This window comes from Schistocerca americana, chromosome 3 (assembly GCF_021461395.2).
Source record: "Schistocerca americana isolate TAMUIC-IGC-003095 chromosome 3, iqSchAmer2.1, whole genome shotgun sequence".
Lineage (NCBI taxonomy): Eukaryota > Metazoa > Arthropoda > Insecta > Orthoptera > Acrididae > Schistocerca > Schistocerca americana.
This window is the reverse complement of record NC_060121.1, coordinates 301,890,335-301,895,550: the sequence shown is the minus strand read 5'-3', so window position 1 is coordinate 301,895,550 and position 5,216 is coordinate 301,890,335. Positions and strand designations below refer to the sequence as shown.

General features: G+C 45.2%; 2 non-coding genes across 2 annotated transcripts; one reads left to right on the top strand and one right to left on the bottom strand.

The window, feature by feature from the left end:
- Positions 1 to 4,476: 4,476 nt before the first annotated feature.
- Trnaw-cca lies at positions 4,477 to 4,548 on the bottom strand. Its single transcript has one exon. It is a non-coding gene; the product is annotated as a tRNA-Trp (tRNA).
- Positions 4,549 to 4,660: 112 nt separating this feature from the next.
- Positions 4,661 to 4,732, top strand: Trnaa-cgc. Its single transcript has one exon. It is a non-coding gene; the product is annotated as a tRNA-Ala (tRNA).
- Positions 4,733 to 5,216: the final 484 nt, after the last annotated feature.

The following is a 5,216-nucleotide window of genomic DNA, read 5'->3' as shown; positions in this document are numbered from 1 at the left end:
GGCTTGATCGCCTTTTATTACTTTTCTTAGAAGTGGTGTGAGTCTCTCCGTAAGTACCCGTGCAATGGTCTTGTAATCATAGTTCATCAACATTAATGGGCGAAAATTATCGATTTTCTTTTGTCCTTTACTTTTTGGAATCAAGACTAGTTTTCCTTCCTTAAGTTCAGTTGGTAAGTCCCCTCCACGTCAGGTTTCGTTTATTATATCCGTGAATGTTGACCCCATAATATGCCAAAACGTTTGATAAAATTCTTTTGGTAATCCATCTGGACCCGCCGATTTGTTTGAAGGTGACGTCTTTACTAGATTAAATATTTCGTCTTCTTAAAATGCAGCAGACAGACAGTTATTTTCATTAGTAGTGATCCGTTCCGTTAATAAGCGCAACATTTCAGTACTTGAAGTCTCGGCAGTCTGGTCTTTAGTGTAGTAGATTTAAGTTTTAATCCCTCTAACTGCTGACGTGTGATGCTTAGAAGCTTCGCTTTTATTTTTCGAATTTGCTCTAGGTGAGTAGCAGCTACGGTATGTTTGTCATGTAGTTATCGCAATACCGTATAGTAAAATTCGATTGTCTTTTTGCCATCTCTAGTTTTTTGAAAACTGTATGATTTTAAGGTTTGCTGAAGTTTAGGTTTGGCAAACTTGACCCACCATTCGATTTTAGATCCGTATTAATGCACTGATTTCAAACATGCCGTCCATGTGGCCTTGATCCACTCTTCTAGTTCGTCATCTTTGAGATGGGAAATGTTGAGCATCCGCTGATTGCGGTAAAATTTTGTAGATTGCTTTGCTAAATTGATAGTCACAGAAAACCCACAGTGATCCGAGCAGTATGTCGGGATTATTTCCACATCCAACACGTTATGACTTAGATTCTCCGACACATACTGCCTATCTATCCGACTGCATGATGTCGAAGTGAAATGCGTGAACTTGACTAGCGTAGGGAATTTGACTTCCCATGCATCTTGGTACTTCATGTTTTTGAATAAGTCATGCAGCTCCTTGGAGTAGTTAAAATGCGGTACCTGATCTTTCCTGTTAACTACACAATTGAAGTCGCCACCAATTATTACAGACGCAGGATTTTTCCTCAGCAAGTAGATTATGTCTTCCTTGAAGAATTTAGCTCTCGCAGCTTTGTTGGTGGTACCGGACGGTGCATAAACATTTACAACAGTGACATCAAATATTTTACAACTAAAGCCTCTTCCTGTAACTAGTTTATCTAACAACATTACCGGTAAACCTTCACGAGTTAAAATTGCGGTTCCTGTATTGGCGTCCGGTAGGACATTATAAAATATTTGAAAACCGGGTACGGTGAAATCAGTGAATAACACTTCTTGCAACAAAGCAACATCCGCCTCTGTTTCATAGATAAACTGTTTTAACACTACTTTTTTCAAATCTGACGTTATCCTGTTAACGTTAATAGTTAATATTTTATAAGCTTGACTCATCCGAGAAGGTTAATTTTCATGTAGGGGTGTCAAAGTAGAGCGAGTACAAAAAATCCGAGATTTACTCTTCGCCCAATGTGTACAATGTATTTGAGGGGAAGAAGATCCAGTCTGAAGTCCGCTGCTATTTCACTACTGTTTGTGAAGCTGCGGAGTCTGTATGGCTATCTTTGCAATTGTCTTGATCTAAACTGACACACACTTCCGGATTTCCATCTCCTTTACTGTCAGGTCATTTTTTTCCGTTGTGTTTCCCTGTTGCGTTTTGCCTGCGCCCTGCCGACGTTGACATACGGCTGCAGCTTCAGGCGGCACCGCTGTGTGTCTTGCGCGGTTCCAGCTGTATTTGGAATGCCTGTCTCTTGCGCAGGTACCTCCTGTTTTTGGGCTGCACTGTGGGGGTCATGTGTTGTGGATTGGCAGGAGAGCCAATCCAGGAATCTAGAGGGAGCCGAAAGGCACGCGTTTTAGATCACGCAGGCTGGCGTGAGGTCTGGAACAGGACAAGGAATTTAGACTTTAGAAAAAAACGGACGTAGCTGGTGGAATACTTAACTTTAATCCATTAATGGTGAATGTCGGTCTTGCCGTTACATGATTAACAAGATCAATAGCAACTGATAATGGCGCCTTGCTAGGTCGTAGCAAATGACATAGCTGAAGGCTATGCTAACTATCGTCTCGGCAAATGAGAGCGTATTTTGTCAGTGAACCATCGCTAGCAAAGTCGGCTGTACAACTGGGGCGAGCGCTAGGAAGTCTCTCTAGACCTGCCGTGTGGCGGCGCTCGGTCCGCAATCACTGATAGTGGCGACACGCGGGTCCGACGTATACTAACGGACCGCGGCCGATTTAGAGGCTACCACCTAGCAAGTGTGGTGTCTGGCGGTGACACCACATCATTAAAGTCGTGAACGTGATCACTACTACCGACTTGAGCAACAATTTTCACCTTAGTGCCTTGTTCTGCCGTAGGCGAGGAAGTGCCTTCAGTATGTTGAGCACATTCCTGATCCGTATTTTTGGGTCGCTCTGGAATTGATGCCTGAATGGCTTCCTCGGCTGGTTCCATTTCAGCGACTGCATCATTAGCTGATGATGGAACATTGGCATTGGGTTGGCCTGATGATTCCGCCTCCATTGCAATGTCTCATTCCAGTGCTGGTTCATTACTGGCTTTTTGCTTTGGCACAGAGTGGGTGTGACCGGAACCGTCCTCATCTGAGAAAATATCGGCTGAGTCCCGAGGTCGCTTATTGCCGGAGGCACTACGGTCACTAGCAGCAGGGGAAGATTGCTTCTCTACAATAGGCATTGTCATGGCACTGTCATTCACTAAGGTGGGATCTTGCACGGCATTGGAAGTCAGAGAGACAACGGGCTGTTCTACATTACTTCTCTTCAGGACATCACTTAATGTAAGCCGCTGTCGCTGTTGCAAATTGTTTTTTAAAACAAACATGCGACGGAGACAATCCTGCCTCAGGTGGCCACTCTCTTTACAAACATGGCACGTGGGAATTTGTCCGGTATAGGTAACTAACCCGTTGTATCCACACACCATTATGTGCGACGGGATATTAACCTTGACTTCCATTTCAACGGATCGCACCCCGCTATAACACTGCAGCTTGTGTTCCCTGGACCACATTTCATTTCTAACAGACCTAACGTCACCGTACTTCGACAAAACCTCCTTCAGGTAGCAATTTTCAACTTCAGGCGGGAGAGTGAAAACACGGACATTTTTCAACTCTACATCAGCGTTTGAAAGCGTAACGATACTCACGGTTCCGTTCCGATGGCGAAATTCAATGCGTCCCCCGAATTTCAGCAGAAGTCGCTCCATGATAACAGGATTGTGCAGTGTGGACCTGTTCTGTAGTTGTGGTGTCACCGCCAGACACCACACTTGCTAGGTGGTAGCTTTTAAATCGGCCGCGGTCCGGTAGTATAAGTCGGACCCGCGTGTCGCCACTGTCAGTGATCGCAGACCGAGCGCCACCACACGGCAGGTCTAGAGAGAAGTACTAGCACTCGCCCCAGTTGTACAGCCGACTTTGCTAGCGACGCCACACTGACAAATACGCTATTTGCCGAGACGATAGTTAGCATAGCCTTCAGCTAAGTCAATTGCTACGACCTAGCAAGGCGCCATCACCAAGTTATATTGAGATGATAATACTGTATCAACAAGACCAATGTTCACCAATTGTGGATTAAAGTTAAGTATTCCAGAAGCTACGTACTTTTCTTTATAGCATTCATTACGTATCCTGTTTCAGACCTCACGCCAGCCTGCGTGAGTTTAAGCGCGTGCCTTTCGGCTTCCTCTCATTGTGTCTAGGCTGTCGTGACTAGACACAACAGTAATAATCCCGAATACGTTGACAATCCACTCGTGGACCTCTAGTGAACTTGGTTGCAGAGCACGGGTTGATTTATCAAATGCAATTTTCAGGGTATTCTTCCTGGGACACTGACGAGACATATCGCTAATTAACCCTTAACGGGCTAACAGCATCGAACGTCGACACGAAATGCACAACAACGCGCAGGCACAGAACAGTAATACGACACGCGACGGACACAAACACCAACTTGTAAACAATCGCTAGCTTGGCGGAGCGGACGGTACCTCCTCACTCTAGTGCGTCTCAAGCGCAACTACGACTGAGCTATACACCCTTTCACGATCTTTCTATTCCCATAATTTAAGGAAAAATATTATACTCTGCCTGGCTAAAGACGTCTAATCGAGCAAAATATTGCGTAATCATTATCTCTGTTATATATTAGCGTTAAACGATATAAATACCAAAAATACTAGACACTTAGCGCCTGGAGAAAGTGCGAGTCGGTGCCTTCACCTTAATGTCAGAATGCGAAAATTGAACTAGTAGCTTTTTTCAAGCAAGTTCTGTTCGTCCGTTCTCCGTAATCGTTTGGTATCTGATTAAACTGACATACTCGCCTATGGCTTTCGTAAACGAAAGTTTCATTGTGACCCCGACGTGATTTGAACACACAACCTTCTGATCTGGAGTCAGACGCGCTACCGTTGCGCCACGGAGTGGCTTAGGTCTTGTCATGAATAGGTTCCTCGAACACTTACTGTACCGTTCAAACCTAAGAAATAATGACAGTAGGATCCACGAGACACTCGTCCCAGATGTACTTACTCTGGCGGGGGTGTAACTCAGTGGTAGAGTGTCTGCTTCGCATGCAGAAAGTCCTGGGTTCAAATCCCGGCTCCTCCAATTTTTGTTCCTCCGTGCAGCAGTACATGAAAACTTCTGCCTGTCACCATATTCTATAAAATTCAGCGTACAAGATTCTCCCCCCCCCCCCCAAGCAAGTGGATTTCGTACAGTTCGACCTCATGGCGGGAGGACGATGACCTGCAAGACCCTGGGCTGCGATCCCCCCCATTGAAATGTTGCTCCAAAGCCTTCGGTATAGCGTACGGAGTGCATCTCAAACATATATTTGCAACTCTCAGCGACAATCGTCATTTGTTTTTTTTAGAGGTACTGAAAAATAAGGGGGCACCCGGGAATGAACCGGGGACCTCTCGATCTGCAGTCGAATGCTCTACGACCTTTTTTTTCCCATTGTGGATCTCCTTCCTCCCCTTCAACCCCGCTCGCCAGAAGTTGCCTTCTCGGCCTGGCTTCATCGCCATTAAAGGAAATTGTTCTTCTTCACGATGAAATAAAATACTTCCTCTGTAAAGAAAAGAAT